Genomic DNA, 27965 nt, shown 5'->3' with positions numbered 1-27965 from the left:
TTTGCCCTCATAGGGAGAGCTTTCTTCCCACAGATCAGACTGAGTGCCAATGAACAAGTATCAGGAATTTCTTCCTGACACTAGGTGATTTAGCTGACCCCACAGCCAATTCAGTTTCAACTCAGGAACAATCACTAAACTCACTGGCCAAGGTGGTTTTGGATAACTTCAGAGCCCTTGATTACCTACTTGCTGAGCAAGGAGGCCTCTGTGCAACAGCAAACACCTTTTGTTGTACATGGATAAATACCTCTGGGGAAGTAGAGACCCAATTTACATAAAATTAAAGAGCAAGCACATTGGTTACAGCAAATTTCACCTGACAACCAACTGTCATTTATTCAGCTGGATACCTTCAGGTCTAGGCTCCTGGTTTAGAACCCTCCTGCAAACTGGTTTTAGAATGTTGTCTTTAATTCTGCTTTATATACTGTTTTTTAAGTTTGGTACCTATTACTTGTTGAACCTTTGTAAAAGTGGCATGCCTAGTAAAATAATGCTAGCTCAGCCTTCAAGATAAATTCTACTGCTTACAACCTTGACTAAATATGAACTTTTAACAAGAAATGCCTGAGAGTTCTCCCTAGTACCTTTTCCTGTTACTCAAAGGCAACCTGATGAGGGTTCTGATTTGTGTATGATACTTCCCCTTCAACAGGGGACATTACAACCAGGGAAGGGCCTTCCTGGCACTGAAAAACAAACAACTACATGTGGAAATTCTGACTCTTGATTAGTGATGTTTTTGAGGAAAGGTCTTGATCAAAAGGGGAAACGTGAAATTAAAGACACCTCAGCCAAAACTGGAGTCAGAACAGACCTGTAGGGAGGAGCTCTCACGCCCTGCCATGCATCATCAATTGCTCCAAACAGAAGAACCACAGGCCTCCATCTCCAATAGGACTCTGCCTCTACTTTACTATCCCGCAGAAAGAAGAAAACATCTCTCCACTCCACGACAGCCCAGCCAATGAGAAGCCTCTATACTTTGGACTCCTAGATTCTTCCAATGGACTCTGTGGTTCTCACAGCACTTCCCAACTCTCCTTTTTCCCGTACAAAAGCAAGTTCCCCTTCCTTGTTTTTTGGATTTGCCTGCGGTACACCATGACCTGCATTTTCCAAATCGGGATTCCTCTGGCTATTCCTGAATAAGTCTGCCTTTGCTGGTAAAATAACTGGCTATTATATTATTAAAATTGACGGTGGCAATCCTTCATTGTCAGACAATGGTTAACATTTTTTAGTAATAAAGTATTTTTGAATTAAGGTATGTACACTTTTTTAGACATAATGTTTTTGCACATTTAATAAGACTACTGTATAGTGTAAACATAACGTTTTTTATTTTATTTATTTTTGGCTGCGTTGGGTCTTCATTGCTGCACACGGGCTTTTTTCTAGTTGCGCGAGCGGGGGCTACTCTTCGTTGTGGTGCGTGGGGCTTCTCATTGCGGTGGCTTCTCTTGTTGCAGAGCATGGGCTCTAGGCGCCCGGGCTTCAGTAGTTGTGGCACGTGGGCTCAGTAGTTGTGGCTCACGGGCTCTACAGCACAGGCTAGTAGATGTGGCACACGGGCTTAGTTGCTCCGTGGCATGTGGGATCTTCCCAGATCAGGACTCGACCCTGTGTCCCCTGCAATGGCAGGAGGATTCTTAACCACTGAGCCACCAGGGAAGTCCCTAAACGTAACCTTTACGTGCACTGAGAAATCAAAAAATTTATGCAACCTGCTTTATTGTGATATTCATTTTATTCCAGTGATCCAGAACTGAACCTGCAGTATCTCCAAAGTATGCCTTATCCGTAAGGACGTGCATAGATTATACGCAGACGCTATACCATTTTATATAACAGAAGTAAGCATCAGCAGATTTTGCTGTCATCTGTGGAGGGTGGTCCTGTGAAACAACCCCATGCAGATACCAAGAGACAACTGTATTTTACATTTTATAGCACATCTCAATTTGTACTAATTGTTTCAAGTGCTCAAAAGCCACAGGTGACTCTAGTGCTATTATAGTGAACAGTGCAGGTCTAGACTATGTACATATGGGTTGCTGAATATGTGTTCATATACGATTGTTCTGGGAAAGTGAAAAAAGGGAAAAACAGAGGATGAATCCAGGAGCCCACAGCAACAGTCTAACGGGACAACAAATGAATGCTAGATATCCTCATGGTAAATGGCAGAAAGTAAAATGGAAAAGTAAATTGTGCGCCAAATGCTAAAATCCTTAAAGAGTGTGGAAATTTGCTCTGGAAAATTAGCGATGATAGCAATAAGGAAAGCAGTATACACATATGCTACACATGGGTCATAGGTCAAGGACCTAGACAGAGTAATAAAGGGCCACAGCAATGCTGAGCCTGCCTTAAAGAAAATTTTAAAACGAATAATATCTACTTGAAAGGATTTCTGGAGAGTAAGAAGACAGAGGGATGGTGGGTGAGCACATGGAAAGGGTGCTAAGGAAGAAACCTGATAACTAGACCGTTCCAGAAGGTCCAGTAACAGGATGTTAGCAGAGATTCTACAAGCACTCTAACTACTATGGAATAAAAATTTATGCAGATAAGCAAATAAATAGCAGAAGGCAAGTTTCCGGATTCTAGGACTAATAAGCTTCTTCTGGAGCTTAGAATACATAGTCACTAAACTGGACTATTTAATCTTCTCAGAGAAATAATGGCTTAAATACAGAGTTGGCAGTTTATAAGGAGACTATCTTGCTTAAACTTTGTGAGGGCGTCTTTTCCAAATAAGCCCATTTGTGCCTAGCACACGGTATGCACTCTACAAATATCTGGCACCCAAGTATGTATGGGAAGAATGGCCTTCTAAGAAAATCTAGCTATTAATTCAAACAGATCATCGTAATAGTAAAACTGGTAAGTAGGAAAAAGTATATTCAATAAAATTGCTTTACAAATAGGTTTGAGAAGAAATCAAACTACATAAATGCTATTTACCACAACAAATCTATATGGACTACTAGATCTTATTTATTAGCTCCAATTTTTTTCTGTCAGCCATAACACTGGGAATATAGCACAGGCATTTTTCTGCAGATCATTCAATTTCCTATAATTTTTCATTTTCATAAAATTCCAGCAAGATGACAGACATGAAAGATGAAAAACAATGTCTCCCCAGACAAATTCTCATTAGGTCTGTCTTATTACTAGTTAATCTTTGGCAGAACTGTTCATTCCTGATGTCATGGCTCATCTGATAAACTTTTAAAATGCACATTGTAAGTCTAAATCAAAGCATGGCTCTAATAGACGATTTGGGATAAATCTGAATCAAGCTTTGGCTAAAACAAAATACAACTAATCTACCCAAATACTAATAGATAGTACACCATCTCTCCTCCACCCCCTTCTCCCGCTCTTGTCTTGAAGCAGAACAATTCTTGTTTTATTTGATTTAGTTAGAAAAACATTTCAGCTGTTGAAATAAATGCCTTATGATACTGATTACAATGAGACACCACAAAACTAATAAGCTTTGCAGAAATTCCAGGTCATCATATCTGGTATGATTTTCAAACACTTTCATCTTGAAATCTATTGATATTAAAAGAGTTACCATCAAAAAGTAACACCCATCGATCAGATGTCACCTTTAATTTCTTTTGCTGAGTATTCTACAGAGCAATGAACAAATGGTCAAAAGAAGAGTTAGAAGGTTGTAGAGAAGTATTAGTGAGAGGCAAAATAAAAGATGGTATACCTAAACCAAAAACTAATAACCTGTTTTAGCACTTGGACTTTTTTCCAAATACATCATAACACAATGAGGACTGCTTCTCAAAGAAGCAAATAACAGAGGTGCCTACTGAACAGAATTTTTCCTTTTTGTGTACTATAATGTTTGCTTGAGAGTTCACACCGCTGAATGACTTTTGGAAAAGTTCACAGATGAACCTGTCTGTGTTTCTAGACAGCATCAAGGTTATTACCATGGCTTTCTGAGTGATTAACCTGGGATTTCTAAACCACTCTATGTATCAGCTTTGCCTTGAGGTGTGAGGTGTTTTTTTTTAAACAATTTTACTGGGGTAATAAATACAGTGACAGTCAAACTAATATTATCACTTAACAACATTAAGTGATAATATTAAAATACCTATGTAACAAGGCCAGGATTTCAGTAATGATGAATACAGCTGTAAACTGGTATTAAAGATTTTAGAAGAAGTCCCAGAAACGTATGATACTGAAATACAATGCCAGGGTAGATAAGAATTCATTACCTAAAATTAATTCCCAACTTAAAAAAAAAAAATGTTAGGACTTCCCTGGTGCCGCAGTGGTTAAGAATCCGCCTGGCAAGGCAGGGGACACAGGTTCAAGCCCTGGTCCGGGAAGATCCCACATGCCACAGAGCAACTAAGCCCATGCGCCACAACTACTGAGCCTGCACACCACAACTACTGAGGCCGCGTGCCACAACTACTAAAGCCCGCATGCCTAGAGCCTGTGCTCCGCAACACGAGAAGCCACCACAATGAGAAGGCCGTGCACCGCAACAAAGAGTAGCCCCCACTCACTGCAACTAGAGGAAGCCTGCGTGCAGCAACAAAGATCCAACACAGACAAAAACAAATTTTTTTTAAAAAAAGGTAAATATTGCAAAGCTACCGTAGCATAGGAAAAGCAATGGACATTTATTAAGCATCCAGCATGTGCCAGGGCCTTTGCATCTGTTTTTTGATTTAATCCTCATACCATCCTGTGATGTAGGTATTGTTATTTCCACTTAGATGGCAAAATTCCACTTGGAAGGAGGTTTAACTTACCAAGATCTCATAATTAATAACTGGTAGAACTGGGATTCACAGCCAGGTCTCTCTTTTCAAAAAGAAACTTCACTTTCGATAATGCAGTCTTTATACTCTAGCAAACTAAGAATTCTTTTCCACGGCTTATATTTTGGATGTGGGAGTGGAACTCTTCCTCAAAAAAAAAAAAGTGAAGACTATATGATCAATCTCTGCTTTAAGGTAGATGAATAGAAAATATTTTTTGGTACTTTATCACAGTTCAATTGTTGGGCTGTTCTCAAGGCCTCTTCAAGACGTACTCCTGGAGAGACATTATTCATTTCTGAAAGGAATCTCTTTTCAGCCCCAGAAACATGGCTGCTAGAAAATTAAAAGGGCTGTATTTTAAATGTTATCTAACACAAATACTGCTCCTACTTAATTATGGCTTTGGACTTTTTAAAAAGAATGTTTTAGGCAACTCAACCATTCATTAAGTCATAATATGTGTTTTATTCTGCATTAGGACCATCCAATTACTCTTACTCTTTGTTACCTCAAAAACAGATACTTAATGAGCACTACCCTATACGAGCTGGAGTGCACTTTAATGTCACTCATCACCCATCTCAATAGCCGTACTTGTCAGGACACTCTTTCTTCAATCCAACTCTAGAAATATTTACCATAATAAACAGAATTTTAAAATGAGACAATTTTGACAAGTAAACTGATTTCACATCATACTCTGTAAAATGAAATATTTAATACAAAAATGAACCTTAACATCTCACATTACATTTCTTTAAATACCAGGGACAGTATTTCTTTGTACCTAACCACCACCACGACTCTATAAAAAAGCTTATTTGTGGAGACTTCCCTGGTGGCGCAATGGTTCAGGCTCCGCGCTCCCAATGCAGGAGGCCTGGGTTCAATCCCTGGTCAAGGAACTAGAGTCCACATGCATGCCGCAACTAAGAGTTCACATGCCACAACTAAGGAGCCTGCGAGCCACAACTAAAGAGCCCACCTGCTGCAACTAATACCCAGTGCAACCAAATAAACTTTTTCTTAAAAACAAAAGTTTATTTGTGGATTACATTATGATAAAATTCAGACCAGAAAATGAGATCACCTGCCAGAAAAGGCAATAAATTCTATATCAATATAGTACTGAACTGGTTTTTAAAAATCTAAATCCCTGCCACAATATCCACAAAAGACTTTTTCTGGCTTCGGAATTGAATCTTAATTATTTAATTCATGATAACAGTACCACTGAGAAAAGATTAACAGACCCCTCCTCAATATAAGCCTTCCTTAGAACAAGCTCTCGAAGGATGTAGCAATAGAGTATTTGGCTCTTGTTTAGTTAAGCTTGTACCAGTAAAATAAACCTCTACTGAAGTATACAAAACAGTTAAGAGCACCAGCCAGACAAAAACTTCTGTTTACCCAAATAAAGCACTGCAAACAGCCACAAAGTTACACTTTTAGAAAATTTCATTTAGAGCCATTTCCATCCCAAAGATTTAGGAAGTTTCTTACATTCAGGCACTGTACATGGGAGAATAAATTCTTACTGTCTTAAAAAATTTGAAAAACACTGTACTGCAGCTTTAAATCCAGAAAGATTTGATCTATTGAAGCCAAAAGCACCTGCTCATACTCTGCTTGTATTAGAATGGTCAATTATACAACACCTGTCAGGAGAGAATTTGATTCAATCCTCAAAATTAACTGGTATATATTATCAATACAGTAAAAACTATTTGAGTACAGACTGTAATGTATATTATCTGTAAAAAGTTAACAGTTCCCTGTAGATACGAGATAGAAATGGCTTCTCAATCATCAGAGCCACTTTCCCTAAGTTAAGAAAATCATTTTGTTCGTATGTGGTCTAAAAAATGGGGATACTTTCTGCTCCTTTCACTGAAAAGCACTTTCAGCAAAGAAGACCTATGAAGTCCCACTTAGGCGGTGGGTTCCCTGTTCCACAGCTCTGTTCTCAACCTCAGAATTACCTAGGCCTCATCCCAAGCAATTAGAGAACCTCTGGAGAATGGGACTCAGGCATCAGAAGATTCTGGTGGCAGTGAAGATTGAGAGCCACTGATCTCTTTTCCATTTCTAAGCAGTGACGTTATCTTAGTACAGAAAAATACTGTACTAAGTTTACCACCATTTCTATTCTTTACACTTAGTTCGACATTTAAATGCTATGGTTTTTTGCCTTTCACAAGACAACGATGGGCTCATATAATAGGATGGCTTTCACAATATACCTAGATCTGACATGCTACTTGTGTTCCCACAATAGTAACTATACTATTCAAAGTTCAGCTCTTCCCTACACAGCACAATAAAAGCCAGTTCTCTCCCCAACCCTAGTACCAGTTCTCCCAAGGCTACTGGGCTAAAAGTACTGACCTGCCTAAAGGAGGATTCAGTGCCTGGCTCACTGAATTCCCAGGTACCAAAGGTATTCTATACTCTGTGCACTGCTGGTTCTCTGCTTCCAAAGTCAGCATCTGCTACTCGTCACATCTCCCGTACCTTCTACTGCTAACTACCACTATCATCTCTCCTACTTTCCTCCCCCCATCAGCCTCACTTTTATTGACTCTCTGGTTTCCTGACAGTTTCTTCTTGTACTTCTCATCTAAAACATCCTCAGCTAGAGTTCCCAGTCCCCTCATTTGTCACACTGGACATAATCTTCACTCTAGGTTCTGCTGCTCCCGCTATGACCACCTCCTCCTCCCCTAGTTTTTTTTTTTTTTTTTTTTGGCTGCATTGGGTCTTCGTTGCTGCACGCGGGCTTTCTCTAGTTGTGGCGAGTGGGGGCTACTCTTCGTTGCAGAGCTTCTCATTGTGGTGGCTTCTCTTTGCTGCGGAGCATAGGCTCTAGGTGTGTAGGCTTTAGTAGTTGTGGCTCACGGGCTCTGGAATGCAGGCTCAGTAGTTGTGGCTCACGGGCTTTAGAATGCAGGCTCAGTAGTTGTGGCTCACAGGCTCTAGAACGTAGGCTCAGTAGTTGTGGCTCACAGGCTCTAGAACGTAGGCTCAGTAGTTGTGGCTCACAGGCTTAGTTGCTCCACGGCACGTGGGATCTTCCCAGACCAGGGCTTGAACCCGTGTCCCCTGCAGCAGCAGGCGGATTCTTAACCACTGCGCCACCAGGGAAGTCCCTCTCCCACTAATTCTTTAATTTCAGATTTAGACATGTGTCTCTACATTTAAGAACCAGAAGTTTAAATACTGTGTGGCTGAATTTTTATAAAGCCCAATTTTGCAAATTTATGTCCCCCCAAAGATGTTTCATATTGAATGTTTTAAAAAAATCACATCATACTATTTCATAAAAACAATGTTATATGTGGTGGCTGTATTCCCAAAATTATTAAAGCCTATTTTGTCTAAAACGAACCTGAAATAAAGTACTACGATGAATTATGCGAAAGCTAGGAAGAATGTCAAGAGTTGGGACCTGGAGATCTAGACTCAATCCTTTACAAATGGTGCTGTTAGGGAACTGCTGATGGAAACCACCTGCCTTGGCCAGGCCCACCTGCCTGAGTTGTCTCATAAAGGAGGTCCTTATAAAGAACATGGTGCTGCAGCTGAAAACTAACTGGGAGAATTCAGGAGGGGGCAAAAGAGGGAGCAGACAACCAACCTCCCAGAATCCTTCTCACTGGAATCCATCTTGGCTGAGAGATGCGCACAGCACCAGGAAGGACCCTGAGTCGCACTATGGGCCAAGCAAGATAACTGGCCAGAGACAATATGGAAACTAACCCCATTACCATAAAACCTGAGACTGTGAGCCACGCGGCAGAGCAGTTCTCCTGGGTTCCCTTACCCTGCTGCTCTCCGCCCAGGCACCCGTTTCCAATAAAGTCTCTTGCTTTGTCAGCACATGTGCCTCCTCAGACAATTCATTTCCGAACGTTAGACAAGAGCCCACTCTGGGGCCCTGGAAGGGGTGCCCCTTCCTACAACACTGCTACCTGTGGTATATGAAGCAAATCATGTCACTTTTCACACTCAACGTTCCCAATCTACAAAATGCAGATAATCATATCTATCTACAGGGTTACTGCAATGATAAAATAGGTACAGTGAGTAACTGAGAAATGCTCTGAAAACTCTAACCTATAAGGTAATCTACCATCAAGATATTATCCTCAAATACATAATCTGATAATAGGAGTACACAATAAATACTAGTTCACACTGTTATAATTCAAGTTATATTAGGAAGGACAGCTTTTAGTTAAAATTATTTCTAAATGTTTCCAACAGTCAAGATCCTCATACACTCACTGTCCCTTATCTACTCAAGAGTTGATATTTTTTAGGAGAATCTGTCCATCTGATTCCTACAGCATTAGATCTACTTTTAGAGCTTGTTACAGCAATAGCTTCTAGTGCGAGACTGTCTTTTTCAAAGACCCTCTAGGGATGGTCATTCTTCAAGAAACCTATATTCCTTAAGGTTTTTTGGAGTAATTCAAGCTAAGCAGAACACAAAGATTTGGTGAAGGATGCCTTTTGTATGCATCCAGCTTTCTGATAGCTTTCATCTTCTCTATGAATTATACAAAGTTTTATAGTCCCCTTTTCTAATATGCACTTCAACAGTGTTTTTCCTCCTTTGGTTTTATACTTCCTAATTTCATTGCTGCTGAAGTTAAGAGACAATCACTCAAAATCAAGGAGAAGATAGTAGAATAATGCCTTCCAGGTCCTTGATACTTATTTCTTTGCCTGTTGGCCAGCTGTCTGTCCTTTTGCTACTTCCCTCCCTTCTTAAAGGTTGCCAAATGGTTATGTAAATAAGCCAGCTGGCTTCTCAGTCACCACTTTTGTATTCAACCTCTAACTCCCAAAGTGAACCTTGATACATTCTTTGAACCCTTAACAGCCCTTGGAATTTTTCAGTGTCTTTTTGAACATGGCAGCTGGACTTCCAGTGATTTTTCTCACTCCAGTGGGGTTATTATTGGCAGCTGTTCGTCACCTACTAGTAAGTATTTCCATCGTTCCTTCCAAACATGCCTGTCCTCCTGATAACTCAATACATTTTTCTCTAAACATGCTACCATTTCCTGAAAGTCTCCATGTGTGTAAAATTTTAAAAGCTAAGAAGAAATGCAATAGTCTACACTGCATTTAGTGTAAAGAAGTAACTGCTGATTTGGCAATGGTTTCTTGAATATGTCATCAAAGACACAGACAAGAGAAAAAACATAAATTAGACTTCATCAAAATTAAGAACTTTTGTGCAAAGGACACTATCAACAGAGTGAAAAGGCAACTGATGAGAGAAAATATTTGCAAATCATTTATCTGATAAGGAATTGAGATCCAGAATGTATAAAGAATTCCTACTACTCAACAGCAAAAAAAAAACAATCCAATTAAAAAATGAGCGGGGCTTCCCTGGTGGCGCAGTGGTTAAGAATCCGCCTGCCAATGCAGGGGACACAGGTTCGAGCCCTGGTCCGGGAAGATCCCACATGCCACGGAGGAACTAAGCCCGTGTGCCACAACTATTGAAGCCTGCGCACCTAGAGCCCGTGCTCCACAAGAGAAGCCCCCGCTCGCCACAACTAGAGAAAGCCTGCGCGCAGCAACGAAGACCCAATGCAGCCAAAAATAAAATAAATTTTAAAAAAAATGGGCAAAGGATTCAGACATTTTCTCCAAAGAATACATACAAATTGCCAATAAGCACATGAAAAGATACTCAACATCACTAATCACTAACGACATGCAAATGTTTTACAGACACAGACACAGACACACACACACACACACGAATTTCCTGACACCATCATCAAGTTTGCTGTTATCAAAAGGAGCATATTCTGAATGACAGTAGACACAAGTTGGCCATTCAAAACTAGAAATATTATAAGGAGAGTTAGTTACTACTATGTAAAAGCTCTTGATTCCTGGTATTAAAACAGATAAAGCAGTGTGGCAATTTATAGCTAGTGTTTACAGTCAACAACATCAGAACAAGGTACACTACATATACATATGAAAATAAAACCTACAATCCTTAAATTACAACATAACAGCTGTGAAATAAAAAGTCATATTTTTATGGCAAGACGAGAAATTTAAACAAAAGATCTTCTCTGCCCTTTGGCCTCCTCTCTCCCCTCACTGTGCATTGTGTATCTGCATCACCAAACCTTTCCCATCAGCCATAAAGAGCAACATTCTCTTAGCATCAACAAGACAACACCTTAAGAGACAGCATTCCTTCTTGATCTTGTAAGGGGTCACATGACCCACCACGATGAGGTTCTGGATTATTTTAACTGTCAGTAATAGGGCATTTGATGTACAGCCAGCCCTCTGTCTCAAAAAACATATTAGGCCCGCATACCGCAAAAAAACAAACAAACAAAAAAACATATTAACTGTCCCTTGACTTCTAACAGGTGGAACAGTTCTCAGAGCCTTCTGAGATGCTGTTCCCGGGTTGTAATCCTGAACTTTGGTTCAAATAAAATTTTCCGTTTCTTTCTTACATTGATTAATTTTTCATCGGTACACTCTTCCATTGAGATCACCAGTTATTTTCAACTTTTCCTATCTTCTAATATATGCCTTTAAGTCTACACATTTTCCTCTAAGTAACACTTTATGCACATCACACAAATTCTGATACGGAGTGCTGTTTGTCATTCATTTCTAAAGATAATGTTTTCTATTTTATCTCTGTCAATGTTTTTTTAAATTTCCAAATAAACTGATTTTGTTATTATTTTTACTCCAACATTATGTTTAAGATTATGAAAAACATTATGAATAATTATATGTATTCATATTATGAATAATTATGTTCAACTAAAATAAATTATAAATCTGATAAGCTTTTTTAAAAACAGCAATTATATTCTGTAGAGTTTCAACTTAAACATAATTTAGATTTTGTCTTTCTTTTGTTGTTAAGCTCTAAATTCTATAGAAGTATATTTAGAAAAAAATATAAATCTGATTGGAATGTAACCTTTTTCTCTGTAGCCTAACATGATTAAATTTTATAAATACTCCTTGAGTAGCTGGAAAAAAAAAGCATAGTCTTAATTGAATGAGAAAAAATTAAATTAAAACAGATTTATTAATTATTATTTCATGCAAATTATTCATAGCCTTTGTAATAGTTTCTCTAACTTGAATTGGTAAAACACCTTCTCTATTTTTTTTAAAGTTTGATAATTATGATGTTCAAATCACTGATATCCTCAATTATTTTTATCTTGGTTGATTGTGTACAAAATTTCTCTTTCATACATATATTTGAAATATATATACATTCTTGTGCTAATATATATTTATATAAAAACAAGTTTACTATCTGTGTCATTTATCTGTATCAGGGGTTGGCAAAGGATGGCCCTTAGCACCTAAGAAAGGATTTTACATATTTAAAGGGTTAAAAAAGAAGCAGCAGCAGCAAAAGATCATCTGGCCCCAAAATATTTACTATCTGGTCTTTCTAGTTTGCTAATCTACATCAGGGGGTGGCAAATTTATTCTGTAATGGTCCAGACAGAAAATATCTTAGGCTTTGAAGGGCATAAAATCTGTAGCAACTATTCAACTTGTCAATTGTAGCACAAAAGCAGAATTTCATAAATAAATTAGTATGGATGTATTCTAGTAAAACTTACCAAAAACAGGAGAGGGGTCAGATTTGGCCCTTGGGTCATAGTCTGCCAACCCATGATCTAGTATATGGTTACTAACTAATCTGTCCATTTTTCTGAGATGTCAATCTCACACACTGATTATGAATTTGTCAATTTCAACGTTTACATTTGCTTCATATATATTCTGAACCAATTATTAAGTATATAAGAATTTGTAAAGTTACATCTTCTAGAAATTAAAATTTTATATTGTAGGAATTCTCTCTCTGCCATATAGTTTTTTGCCTTGCATTCTATGTTGACTTCTAAAGGCTGCTTATACCTGCTTTCTTTTTATTAGCATTTTCCTTTTAATGTTTCCCTACTTTTGTTTTTAAATCTCTGTCATGTTTAAATGCATATATCTAGATTTCAGTTTCTGACAAGCTGAGTGACTATTTAATAGAGGAATATAACGTCATTATTATTACAGTTACCAACAATGTTGTTTTACCATATTTACTTTTCCCTTTAAATTCATGGGATTTATGGTCCTAGCTTATTCTTTATTATTAAGGTAACTATATAACCTTTTACCATTATTTGTGCCCATTACTTACCTATTGTCTTTCAGCTCTAATCCACCCTGTAAGTAGAAGGGTGCTTTCACCTCCTGTCAGTATGGCTCCGGACACCAACTCCATTCAGATCTCTAGTCTCTGAAAGCCATTTAGAGATCCCGCAGCAGACAGGTGTGCACACCTGATACTCAAAGTACTAGCTTCACCTTGCTCTCTCACCTACTGAGTTTCTGACGGCCAAGCTGCAGTAAAACTCTCTTCTGACAAGTTTGACCAACAATCCCCTAAAACAGGGGTCCCCAACACCCGGGCCGCAGACTGGTACCGGTCCGCTGCTTCTTAGGAACCGGGCCACACAGCAGGAGGTGAGCTGCGAGCAAGGGAAGCTTCATCTGCCGCTCTCCATCGCTTGCATTACCACCTGAACCATCCCCCTCACCCCCCCCCACACACACGGGTCCATAGAACAGCTGTCTTCCACGAAACTGGTCCCTAGTGCCAAAAAGGTTGGGGACCGCTGCCCTAAAGGACACTTCCTCTAAGCTCCTAGGTTCTCACAACACCACCATGTCTCCTTTTTCATTCCCTCAGCTCCAGGGACGTTAGCTGCTTCCTGTAGTTATTAATCTCTGGATTACTTCAGTGTCCCTTTGAGAATCAATCAGCTAGTTCAACAAATTCATGTATTAGATCCCCTCTATGTGAAATAGTGCCGTTTCTTTTTTTTCCTGACAATACTTTAACAGCTGCACTGCTAAGCTAGTTAGGCTGTCATGTTGTCAACTATACTAAACAGGTCAAAATTCTGGAGCTAAACTGTAAAAGAAGATGGCCAATTTTAATGGTGATGAGGAGTAATAAAATTTGAAGTAATAAACAGTCTTGAGTAATATAGAGTAGTACCTGAAAATGGAGTATCACTGACAGGAAACTGAAAAGGAGATTTATGTTGCCAGTGAAATACAACAAAATATTGGCAACATAAATTCTTTCTTCTACATATCACCTACTTAGGTACCTATGGAACAAAACACTTGGCAGACAGTAAAGATACCATACAAGAGTGAGAGAATTCAGGTAGCCTGAGAGTTTACCATTCTTCAGAGAGGAAAAAAATGAGGGTTCATCAACCAATGAAAACTTTACAATCAGATCTAGCTCTTCCTGTTACTTAATTATCAGCATCACTGGAAATTTGAGAAAAAAAGGACAGTAAATTAATATATGTATTAAGGAAAAAGTTTGTTAGTTTGGTAAGTAAATTAGAACACTTTATTTTCTTAACAATCAATTTATAATCTTCTTTGTTCATAGTTAATCAATTCTACTTGTTTTAAATATAACAACCTCTCCTTAACTCTTCTTTGACAGAATTTAAAATGACCTACCACAAGGCTATTATACATGATGTGTGTGTTGTCTGCTTTTCACTGAGTATGGAGTCACTGAAATTCAAGACTCTTAGTTCTATAAAGACGCTAGCTTTCTTTTTGGGGGGGGAGGGGGGGGAGAGGCATGCTGTGAGGTTTGTGGGATCTTAGTTCCCTGACCAGGGATTGAACCCCAGCCCTCAACAGTGAAAGTGTGTAGTCCTAACCGTTGGACCACCAGGGAAGTCCCAAAGATGCTAGCTTTCTTATACTTCAAGTAAACTTTCTCATTTGATCACTGATAAAAACAAATAAGCCTGTATTAAGCTCATCCTCTCTCTTCTCCCACATCCATGCAAATTGAATCCACCACCTCAATTAATCTGGATAAGAACATTTACCTATATGTCTGATTAAGCTCAGGACACTATTCTACATGTCTATGGTACTTATCCCCTCCGCTGACTTTTCTCCCAGTAGTCCTATCTGCCCACTTCCCCCATAGCTCTCTGAATCACATAAATGGTGCTATGGATGGAGGTGCCTCCCTCGCCCCCTGCAAAAAATTCATAAACTGGAGCCCTAACCCCACAATGTGATGGTATTTGGAGATGGGGACTTCAGGAGACAATTACATTTAGATGAGGTCATGGGGGTGGGGCCCTCATGATGGAATTAGTGCCTTTGTAAGAGACACTAGAGAGCTTGCTTGTCTCTCTCTCTCTCTCTCTCTCTCTCTCTCCCCCCCCCACCCCCCGCCATATGAGGACATAGTAAGGAGGCAAGGCAGCCTTCTGCAATCCAAGAAGGAAGTTCTCACCAGGAACCAAATTAGTCAGCCAGCACCTGATCTTGGACTTCCTAGCATCCAAAAATGTGAGAAATGTCTGTTGTTTAAGCCACTCAGTCTACGGTATTTTGTTTTGGTAGCCTGAGCTAACTAAGACAACTGGAGTACAAATTTTTGCAGGAAAAATCACAAGCACTCTGAATTGAATAGTCAAACCACTCCATTTCCTAATTCTCTGTTCTATTTCCCATCCCCTGATTTACTGGCACATGCTAATTTCTGTAGGTGAACTGAGGCTGCAATTTTCAAAACCACAAAAATCTGAAAAATCATGTCACAGCTAGGTAAAAAACAGACTGGTGGAGCTGAAATGAGTTTCTCTTCTAAAACTATGGGAAGTAAGTGAAGTAAAGAGGTAAACCTGCAAGGGAAACTCTGGAAGAGGTTTTGCACTACCTATTAAAACAGATGAGTGGTAGCTAGAGAAATCAAGAAGCGCCTCCCAGGACGTGTCCAGAGGAAATAACTCCTTAAACGTGAAACAGATAAAATCCTAAACCTTTTTCCCCCTGACAGAACTGAGATGAAAATAAACAACATCATCAACAAAAAACTGAGCTTACACCAAAGACAATGAAAAAAATGCTTGTGAAAGCACTCAGTTCTTACAGATTGGTTCTTAGAAAATTCTTTTTCTTTTTTTAATTAACTTATTGATTAATTAATTAATTTTTGGCTGCATTGGGTCTTCGTTGCTGCACACGGGCTTTCTCTAGTTGCGGCGAGCGGGGGCAACTCTTCGTTGCAGTGCATGGGCTTCTCACTGCGGTGGCTTCTCTTGTGGCAGAGCATGGGCTCTAGGTGTGCAGGCTTCAGTAGTTGTGGCACTCAGGCTCAGTAGTTGTGGCCCACAGGCTCTATAGCACAGGCTCATTAGTTGTGGCACACGGGCTTAGCTGCTTCACGACATGTGGGATCTTCCCAGACCAGGGATCGAACCCGTGCCCCTGCACTGGCAGGCGGATTCTTAACCACTGTGCCACCAGGGAAGTCCCATCTTTGGTTTTTAAAACTGTGTTGAATTAATGTAGAATTCATTTTTAAAACTTTCACTCTTCACACTTAAATATTTCAAAATATAGGTTCTAGTCTTATAGATTTCCCAAACAGAATCTGAAACTTGGTGTTTAGGGTACGGAAAGTCTGAATAATAGTTGCACTTAACTATCATTCTTACAACAAAACTTAAAAACTAACCACAAATATCTTGAAAGAAAATCACTGGGAATTTTTTCTAGTTACATGCAATGCAAAGAGAAGCATAATCAAACAAATATGCCTTTAGGCATATTTCATGGTAAGCTATAAGACTGCATGAAAGATGAAATTCGGAAAACATCTGGTGAAGTCCTACTTTATAAATATGGTTGCAACTGTTTTTGTTAATAAAGAAAAAAGACAAAAGAGCTAAAATTCTCTATCAAATATGACCACATTAAGATAAATCTCAACAATTAGAGAAAAGAACTTACCACAATTATTTAGCATATATTAGATGAAACCACAGATATAAATGATTTAAATTTTTCTAAGCCTTACTTTTATACTAATGACACTTGTAAAGGCATGTTAATTTGTAAACTGCTTAATGACACTATTTACTGATGAAATTTTCAATAGGTATAAATTTTTAAGTACGTACATATATTATCAACTGAAGAAAACAAAACAGAAGATTTGGCAACAGGACCAACTAAATGCAGTCAGTACTGCAGTTTCTGGAGGCTACATCAAATCTTTATGTGCCATGAATGCAGCTTCCAAACACCAGTCACTTCAAAGACTGCTTTAGACAGCCATAATATGTTCCATGGGGGAGAAGGCAAGTATAAAAAACAATACATTTTGCTTTGCTTTCTTTTTTTTAAGGAATGTCAACATTCATCTATTTCAACAATGAAATGTGAAAAACATTTTCAAAGCCTCCTCTACTTATCCTGGTTAGCAACACTGACCGTCAGAGTTGCCAAACTCAGAATTTATTTTCTTCATGAAAGACATTTTAAAAATCAAAAAAAGTATAAAAACTTGCTTGCAGTAAATAAAGTCACTGTTTAACTTAATAAGAAAGATAAAGCAGTTTGCAAAGTCTGAAACAATCCATCAATCAACAACTGTGAGGCAATAGTGAGTATTTTTCCTTAGTAAAACAAGACCTCTGAAAGGAAAACGAAGTCTGGAAGTTGGATAAAGTAAAATGATTGCAGGGACCATGAGTTGTTTAATCATATTCTTTTGTAATAATGAAAATAGTAATGTTAAAATAAGTGCCATGATCAATAACTACTCCTCAGTGAAGAAGTCCTTTGCTTAGCATTTCCAGAGACAATAAAGAATCTAACCAGTGGATCACATACCATCACCATCTCAGTCCACTACTTAACATGACCAAGTTGATCTCTCAGAAAAAGAGAGGAACCAAATGAACAAGAACAGTGGGTGGAAAACATGTACCACTCCACTTCTTTGGCATTATTCTGAGCATGTCTTCTCAATGATTACTGTGAACATAGCTTAAGAGTTTAGACAGGGATATCAAGAGAAAAATGAAAAGGACTAGACACTGAACCTGATAATCAGTGCCAGTTTGGACTCCTTATTTTGTAATTTAGCTCCATTATGAGAAAATTAACTGAGTTAAAACAAATGTGTACCAACAATCAAGCAACAAGCATGAAACACTTTTGTTTTGCTTAAGTAATTTAAGATAATTCAAGTAACAAACTTGCGATATTTTTTAAAAGACACAAAATGAAACAATGCAAAGTTTGCCTAATTTTAAGTATAAAATATAGAATTCATAATGTTTTCATGGGACTTGCCTGGTGGCACAGTGGTTAAGAATCCGCCTGCCAATGCAGGGGACATGGGTTCAAGCCCTGGTCCGAGAAGATCCCACATGCCGTGGAGCAACTAAGCCCGCGTGCCACAACTACTGGGCCTGTGCTCTAAAGCCCGCAAGCCACAACCACTGAGCCCGAGTGTCACAACTACTAAAGCCCGCATGCCTAGAGCCCGTGCTCTGCAACAAGAGAAGCCACAGCAATGAGGAGCACGCGCACCGCAAGGAAGAGTAGCCCCGCTCGCCGCAAACAGAGAAAGCTGGCACGCAGCAACGAGGACCCAACGCAGCCAAAACATAAATAAATAAATAATTTTTTTAAAAAAAGGACATGTGGTTAAAGAAGTTTCTTTAATCTTTTTTGCAGTTGATTTGAATCTAATAGTTCTGTGTGTAAGAATAAACCACACTATTTCCAACAGAAAATGACCAAGCCTGGCCTCTACTTTTATCCTGGAAGGGATAAGCAAAGACCTGGAAGACATCTCAAACTCCTGGAGAGAGCTTCTAAATTTCACACTAATACCAGACAGGTAGCCAAATTAGACACACACACACACACACACACACACACACACACACACACACACCAATATCCTGAAGAGAACCAAGTAGGCACGAAAATAACAAATGTCACTTATTGAAAGCATTAGCATGTCCTGTTCTGAGGCAGAATTTTATATAGTCTTCATAACAATCCTCTTAAAGAGTGGTACAGTTCTAATTCTCTCCTATATAGCAGAAGAAGAAACCAAGTTCTAGAGATATCAAATAATTTACCCAACATCATATAACCAGAAAGTGACAGACCAAGTCCCAGAGCCTGGAGTCTGTTTTGACTCCAAGCCTATAATTCTTTTCCCTCTATTTTGAAGGTTCTACTTTCCATAATGATCTACAAACCTGTCAACTATTAAACCTAAGGAGGGACTTCCCTGGTGGCACAGTGGTTAAGAATCTGCCTGCCAACGCAGGGGACACGGGTTCAAGCCCTGGCCCAGGAAGATCCCACATGCCGCGGAGCAAGTCTGTGCGCCACAGCTACTGAGCCTGCGCTCTAGAGCCCATGAGCCACAACTACTGAGCCCGCGTGCCACAACTACCAAAGCCCATGCACCCAGAGGCCGTGCTCCGCAACAAGAGAAGCCACCACAATGAGAAGCCTGCGCACCTGAACGAAGAGTAGCCCCCACTCGACGCAACTAGAGAAAGCCCACACGCAGCAACAAAGACCCAACACAGCCAAAAATTAATTAATTAATTAATTTAAAAATATATATAAATCTAAGGAGACTGAGTTTCCTACAGAACTCCCCATTTTTCCAGGTATGCCAATTTAGAAAAACTTCTTCACTCTGTAAACAGATGTTAAAATATTGTTAGGAGACAAATGAATCTATATAAGGCTGTCTCTGAAAGGCAGGGGATAAAAGGGGGGGTAATAAATCAGATATGAGTTACTGGGTTCATCCATCAGATTAGGAAGATGACAACAAAACAGACCACGAAGGGAAGCAAGATAATATTTGGTGACCCTTCTCCCTGGAATTCATGTACTCTGACTTCTAAAAGAAACTAATAAAATGGCATACAGAAAGGCATTTGTGGGCTTGACAACTGTGAGCACTGCTAGATCATCCTTTCTTAAATGCAAACTATGCATTTGCAAGCAGCACCGTCTTTCAGAACACTTAAGGGCTTTGGGCCAACTGCTAGGGTCAAATCACAACTGGAAACAGTACAAATCTGAAATGGAAAACTAAGCTATTCCCCTTGTGTGCCAGTTATCGACTGCTTGCCTTTCAGCTCAAAATTCAACTTGTCTGCCAGTACAGTGAAAATGGATCTGGCACAATGTAAAGCTTTGTCAGTAGAGGGCACTGTAAAGATATTGCAGGAGGAAAGGGTTTTGCTTCCTGGTTCCTGTGGGCATGCACAGCAGGCTCCTGCAGAACACACAGCTTCTCCAGAACCTGACGTCCCCAGTGCCCAGCGGCTCTACAGGGCGCAGCTTCTTCAGTGTCAGGATTCTGCCGCAATGTGCTGCAGCCAGCAGTACCCAGTGACTAACAGCTACCCCTGGTACCCTCTGAAGCCATTCTGCAGCAGAGTGCCTCCTAGAAGAAACAGCCCTGTGAAGAGTTTTCCCTCAGCACCTTAGAAGGCAGAATTCTGGAAAGTTCCAGAGGGTGGATTTCTAGTAAGTTCCACTGATGTGGCACCACAGCAACTTCTCTACCATTCAGAGAACCACATCATGCCAGATCTCAGCCCAAGGTGGGGGGCGCAGTCTCCTAACAGTAGCATGAAATAAAGAGGCACAAGGTTGGACAGGCCATTTTTAGATTTTGGAGAGGACATACATTACATTTGAGTGTGATACACCTCGACCTACCTACAAAGTCATCTGGGAGGTTTCTAATTTTGATTGAGGAAAAGAACAAAAGGAGGCTCTGCAGTAAGTTTAGGCTGCAACACAAGCTGCTCTACCACATGGGACCTGTGATCCAGCAGATTCAAGGTTATCTGAAGTGCCTGTGGCAGAGATGCTGTAAGGAGCCTGTAGCCATTGTGCACTGCAGCAGCTCTTTGCTAAAGGAACCGGTGCTAGAGAAGCCAGCTTTCCTCAACACTCCGTAAGATGAATTTCCAGCAAATTCCAGAAGAAGGATTTCTAGCACGTTCTACTGGTATGACACTACAATGACTTCTCTACTATAAGGTTATGCCACAGCCACGCACTCTCTGGTAACAGGGTGGAGAAGAAGGCTCTTCCATGGGGACTCCATCTTGGCCCCAGGAGAAGCAGCTACTCCTTATATTTGTAATTTTTATATCATTTAGAGTTCTCTTTCTTATTAGCCAATCCCTCTGTACTCCAATCCCTTATTATATTTAATAATCCTTTATATTAAACTTTCCCTATTCAACTTACTACAGTTTTTCTTTCCTCCTGAGACTCAGACCAACATACCTGATTAACAGCGTGGGTGGTTCTGTTCAGTGCCATGAAAACCAACACTAGAAACTCATCCTAAACAATTAAGAATTCATTTTGACATATTTTACTTTTAAAACTCAAAGTTAAACAAGAATGATTTGGACCAAGTTTAAGTATAGTACTAAGCCCAAATTAATTTACATATTCCTGAATAGCGCTATTTCAATCATGCTTTGGCAAGTTGTACATTCCTTCTCCAAACATTCTATAGTTTGAACTATCATTAATCAACACTTATAACCACCAGCTTTTAGCATTATTTTCAGTAATTCTTCCTCTTATTATTCAAGCTCTTAAAGGCCTAAAATATAAAAGCCCAAATTGAAAATAATGTTATAATATTAATTTTTATTATTAAAAGGAATGTTTCTTACATGTAAATACTGACAATCTCAAAAGAGCTTGGTTCAAGGTTATTGGCTTGACTCTCTCTACATTCCAGTAAGAGACTTCTTAACTCTACCCCACTCTTAACCACAAGGAAGACCAAATAAGCATGTAATGGTGAGTTGGTACAAGCTGAAAGATTTCTTGAGAAATGGCTTAAAATGCAGGGGACCCACAGCGATATCTTAAAACAGTTTGTGTCTCCTGTGCCTGTTACTTGGAAATAAACTAAGGAGTTCACTATTCTTTAACAGTTCAACAAAATTTTAGGCCTAACAAATTCCAATAATCTATTTATAAAACCAAACAAACAAAAAAGCCCTCTAAAATTATCAATACTAAGAGGGAAAGACAGCCATATCTTTTACGAAAGTAGAAAATAACCACCAACACTCCACCAAAAAGTGAAAAGGGAGACTAACGGATTACACATTGAAAGGCAAACAAGTGCTTTACGAGATTTTTAATGAACTTTATAGAGTCATACTCTAATTTCTAAAACAACAAAAAGGAAAACTAAATATCACTGACAGTTTATTTTGAATGACTCCATAAATGAAATGTGTAAAACTGTTAGTAGTCACTATCATGGGAGGTGTGTCTAAAAAAATGTATAAGAGAAAATAGAAATTACTCTTCAAGTAATCTTGTAAGTTTGCTTAGAAGTTTGCTTTAGAAAAATAGAAATTCGGGCTTCCCTGGTGGCACAGTGGTTAAGAACCTGCCTGCCAATGCAGGGGACACGGGTTCCAGCCCTGGTCCGGAAAGATCCCACATGCCGCGCAGCAACTAAGCCCGTGTACCACAACTACTGAGCCTGTACTCTAGAGCCCGTGAGCCACAACTACTGAAGCCCGCGCACCTAGAGCCCATGCTCCACAGCAAGAGAAGCCACCGCAATGAGAAGCCTGTGCACCGCAATGAAGAGTATCCCCCGCTTGCCGCAACTAGAGGAAGCCCAGGCACAGCAACAAAGACCCAATGCAACCAAAAATAAATAATAAATAAATAAATAAATAAATAATTTTTTTAAAAAAAGAAAAATAGAAATTCAGCTCTGACATGGAAATTTCTTTTAGGAAAAAAAAGGTTTTTCTTACTTGAGAGAGTCCAGGGGACGATGCATGTCCCGGGGGCGTTGCCGCAAGATTTGGATGCCCCTTGTTTATTTCATGTGCTGAGTAAGGGGAAGGGGTTGGGGGTCCCGGCTGTCTTGCTACTTGTGTTACCTGTGAGGAAATCAATTTAGTAAGAGTATTAGTAACTCAATCTTCATAAATATTGCCAAAGTAGCTAACTTTTTAAATATGGAAGTATCTGTCTCACACTTTATACTAAAGTAAGTGCCAGACTGACTAAAGGCTTAAAATTTCAAAACTGAACAAATGAAATTCCTAGGAAAAAAGACATGAGTATTTTCATCCATTTGATAAAAGATTCTTGAAACATACCTAAAACTAAAAATCTTAAAGGAAAAACTATGCTAAATGAAAAAAGCCAGACTAGAAACTACATACTGTATGATGCCATTTATATGATATTTTGTAAAAGGAATGAAAAAGAAATAAATTATTACAAGGGAAGAGGATAACTACGAAAGGGGCACAGGGAGATTCTGGGGGGATGACATAACTGTTCTGTATCATGTCTGTAGTGCAGATTACATCTCTTTGTGCTTGTCAAAACTAACAGAACTGTATACTAAAAAAGGTGAACTTTACTTTAGGTAAATTATACCTCAATAAACCTGAACCAAAAAAAGTTACTTATAGAGCATAATCTCATTTTTGTTTTTAAAAAAGTACATCTAAATATACATGTACATGCACATGTACATGTATATATATTTCTATGTGTATCTACATCTACATATGTGTGCATATATATAATATACTCACAAGTATACATGTCACATTAAAAAGATCTGTAAGAAGATACACAAAGATCTTAAAAGAAAGCATGTAGGTGTTTCTTTTTTTTCCTATCATTTTTATTTTCTAATATAGTTCAACAGTCAATTAGCTATTTTACCCAAGTTCTTAGATCCTCTGGATTCTACCGTAGAGTTAAAAACTCTACCCAGGGAGAAATGAAAGTGGTCTCCAAATGACATTAGATTTTCCTGGAATTCAATCAATCAGTCAGAGGCTCTGAAGAAAGTCTACTCCTTGATAATCTAACCCTAGAATCCATTATGTCTATCTAAAACAGAAATAAATGCCTAAAGACTCAGATACCTGTTCCCAAAGCTGAAATAAAATGGACTCACGGAGAACTAACTACAGTCAAAAGCTTACAGGCTAGTAAGAGACACGAATATGCTAAAATGTGACCAAAGTTTAAAACTGAAATTAATTGTATTTAATTTCTTCCCTGCTTTTTAAATAGCTTTATGATTTCCTTGAAAAACTTTGTTTCCAATTTGGAGTGAAAATTACATTTATAAGGGTATGAGGTTTACCATGAAATGTTACAGCATTTATAAATCTCATCAGGGCAATTTTTCAAAGGATAAAAGTCAGAATGCTATCTAAACATCTACTTTAGAAAATTAATAACCAGAAATGAAGAGTTCTTACAAGCAAATTTCTCACCAACAAGGCTTTATAAATTCATATTCTTGTTTCACACACTCTAGAATAAATTATTTTGATATTCTACTAAAGCAAAGCATCAAAATGGACACATATTTTTAACATTAGGAAAAAAATTTGCACAATGAAACAAAGTGAAAGAAGTTAGCTATATAAAATGTCAAGTCAATTCTCCAATTCATTCTGATAAAACAATCAAAGATTAAATTTACCCAGGGCAAAAAATCATAATATGGAAAAATGTTTTTCAAATTGCTATTAAGAATAAATTAATATTAAAAGATACTATTACATGGCCATACTACCCAAAGTGATCTACAGACTTAGTTTGATCCCTATCAAACTACCCATGACACTTTTCACATAACTAAAACAAATAATCCTAAAATTTATATGGAACCATAAAAGACCCAGAAGTGCCAAAGCAACCCTGAGGAAAAAGAACAAAGCAGAAGGCATAACCCTCGGGACTTCGGACAACACTACAAAGCTACAGTAATCAAAACAGTGTGGTACTGGAACAAAAAACGGATATATGGATGAATGGAACAGAATAGAGAGCCAGAAATAAACTCACACACCTATGGTCAGTTAATCTTCAACAAAGGGGACAAGAATATACAATGGAGAAAAGACAGTCTCTTTAGCAAGAGTGGTGTTGGAAAGTTGAACAGCCGCATGTAAATCAATGAAGTTAGAACACACCCTCATACCATACACAAAAATAAACTCAAAATGGCTTAAAGACTTAAATATAAGACACAACATCACAAAACTCCTAGAAGAGAACACAAGCAAAACATTTTCTGTCATAAACTGTACCAATGTTTTCTTAGGTCAGTCCACCAAAGGCAATAGAAATAAAAGCAAAAATTAACAAATGGGATATAATCAAACTTATAAGTTTTTGCACAACAAAGGAAACCATAAACAAAATGGATAACCTACAGACTGGGAGAAAATATTTGCAAATGATGCAACCAACAAGGGCTTAATTTCCAAAATATAAAAACAGCTCATACAACTCAATATCAACAAAAAAAAAAAAATTGAAAAGTGGGCATAAGACCTAAATAGACATTTTTCCAAAGAAAACATACAGATGGCTCATAGGCACATGGAAAGATGCTCAACGTTGCTCACTATTAGAGAAATGCAAACCAAAACTACAATGAGGTATCACCTCACACCAGTCAGAATAGTCATCATTAAAAAGTCTACAAATAACAAATGCTGGAGGGGGTGTGCAGAAAAGGGAACCTTCCTACACTGTTGCTGGGAATGTAAACTGGTGCAGCCACTATGGAAATAAGTATGTAAGTTCCTTCAGAAACTAAAAATAGAGTTGCCATATGATCCAGCAATCCCATTCCTGGGAATATACCCAGATAAAACTATAATTCAAAAAAATACGTGCACCCCTATGTTCATAGCAGCACTATTTACTACAGCCAAGACATGGAAATAAAGAAGATGTGGTACACACACACACACACACACACACACAATAGAATATTACTCAGCCATTAAAAAGAATGAAATAATGCTATTTGCAGCAACACGGACGAACCTAGAGACTATGATACTAAGTGAAGTAAGTCAGAAAGAGAAAGACAAATACAATATGATTTCACTTATATGCGGAACCTAAAATACAACACAAATGAACATATCTATGAAAGAGAAACAGACTCACAGATATAAACTGACTTGTGGTTGCCAAGAGGGAGGGGGGTTGGGGAGGGATGGAGTAGGAGTCTGGGGTTAGCAGATGCGAATTATCATATATAGAATGGATAAACAAGGTCCTACTATATGGCACAGGGAAGCATATTCAATATCCTGTGATAAACCACAATGGAAAAGAATACGAAAAAGAATGTATATGTATAACTGAATCACTTTGCTATACAGCAGAAATTAATACATTATAAATCAACTATCCTTCAATAAAATTTAAAAATAAATAAAATATATTACTACATGCATATCACAAATAACACAATAAGTTTTTTTTTAAAAACTTCACCCCAATATTGCCAAGGATCTAAGGAAACAGGATGTAGACAGGATACTGTGAATGGGTTTACCATGTCCCCAAAACTACAGAGCAATGCATCACAGCTGCCTTAAAACCACACCCAAAGAATGATTCCATTTTGGAATACATACCCTGAAGAAATAATCTTACCTCAAAAACTAGGAACTTAAATATATGAGAGCAAAAAAAGGTAAAAATAGCAAATAATGAGAAAATAAAGTAACATAACTGAAGACATAAAAAATACATAGATGTGAACTGCCACCAATTGAAATGAATATGTGAAATAATCAAGAGTAAAAAAGAAAAGATACACCCTTTAGAACTACAAAGAGATTCTTCTATGTTCTACTGACAAAGACCAGAATAACTAAATCAATGATTTCAGATAAAGATTAGTGTTCAGTGCCCGCGTGCCACAAACTACAGAGCCCACAGGCTCTGGAGCCCATGCGCCATACATAACTAGAGAGAAGCCCGTGCACCGCAAGGAAGAGCCTGCGTGCTGCAACAAAAGATCCCGTATGCCACAACGAAGATCCCGCGTGCCACAACTAAGACCCGACACAGCCAAAGATAAAAAAATAAATACACAAATATTAAAAAAAAAAGATTAGTGTTCATGTTTCCCTGAAAACTGCTTAAGTGCACTTTTTAGAATATTGTTATCACCCCATGAAATACAGATGTTTGACAAAAGGAGAAAAGGCATTTAGCCAAAGCACACGCTACTGCTCATATTAAAATTTTCCTTAAAGCAAGCACCAGTGAAAAACAACCTTCATAGGCAAATATCCCTGAAGTATGCATTCTCTGCTGTTCCTAAAGGGGTAGGCAAATTGCAGGAATCCTTTGGTATTGTATATTCTAGTAGAGTATTCCCTCCCAAATTTGGAGGTTTCTACTAATAAAAGCAAACCAAAGAAAATAAATCTGTATCAAAATAATAGGAGAATCATGTCATTCTTAAAAATTCTCCCCAAAAAAGCTACTACATGCAATAAATCTCTGGCCTTCACTGTGATCTATTTAATTCAAAAAGACCACCTATTACAAGTGTCATACTGCATTATGTACTACATGTTTGCTTTTAGTGTACTATAGAGTTTACTATCTTTGCCCAGGAAAAAGGTATACCATCTTCAGTTAGAAATTATACAAAATATAAGTAGGTAACACAACCCTATCCCAAGGAAATGGCACAAGGTCTAATGAAGTTGTTGAGGATAAAATTCAAAGTTACATGAAACTTTGAATATCTTCTTTCAAAATATTCCTAGATGAATGATTATTGAATTTTCTAGTCTCTGGCTACAGTTTCTTCTCCTCTCTGGCTAACTTATTCCATTTCAGATCATACTGTTAATAATCCATGTCCTTTGAAGATAGTGACAAGAGATTCTCATGTAAAGGGGAAAAAAACATGTTTTCCCATTATTTATTATTAGTACCGTCTCAATTATGGAGGCTGGGAGTAGAAGTATAAAGTAGCTAATTATGGCAACTACTTAACCACCTCCAAAGCTAGAATATTTTTGTCTTTTATGTAATATTCACCTTAAGCAAAATTAATCAAACATTTTGCGGTATGCAGAGTGTGTGTGTGTGTGTGTGTGTTCTGTATTTAATTTTAAAAGATTATATGCCCAAGAAACATTTACTTTTTATGGCTATTATACTTTTGCATTGGCAATAATGTAGAGCATCCAGAATTCTCATTCATATGCTGGTGGAAATGTAAATTGGTATAAGCTCTTTGGGAAAGAATTTGGCATTAGTTAGTAAACTTGAAAACAAGTATACCCTATAACCTAGCTCTTCCTAGGTATACATTTGCGAGAAACAGGAAAATGTGCACCAAGGTAC

General features: G+C 38.3%; 1 protein-coding gene across 1 annotated transcript in view; it reads right to left on the bottom strand.

Annotated features, from left to right (window-relative positions):
• The window catches only part of EIF4G3 (eukaryotic translation initiation factor 4 gamma 3), a 366332-nt gene that overhangs the window by 215067 nt on the left and 123300 nt on the right, over positions 1-27965 (bottom strand). Inside the window, exon 4 of the mRNA XM_022551756.3 lies at positions 22565-22693. The gene's annotated coding sequence lies outside the window, so the exon portion shown is untranslated. The remainder of the gene's footprint in view (positions 1-22564; positions 22694-27965) is intronic.

Source organism: Delphinapterus leucas, chromosome 1, assembly GCF_059928025.1.
Source record: "Delphinapterus leucas isolate spDelLeu-1000000601 "Yukka" chromosome 1, BTC_Dleu_Yukka2, whole genome shotgun sequence".
In the NCBI taxonomy this organism is placed as follows: domain Eukaryota; kingdom Metazoa; phylum Chordata; class Mammalia; order Artiodactyla; family Monodontidae; genus Delphinapterus; species Delphinapterus leucas.
Note: the sequence above shows the minus strand (reverse complement) of the source record. Positions and strands in the feature narration are given on the sequence as shown.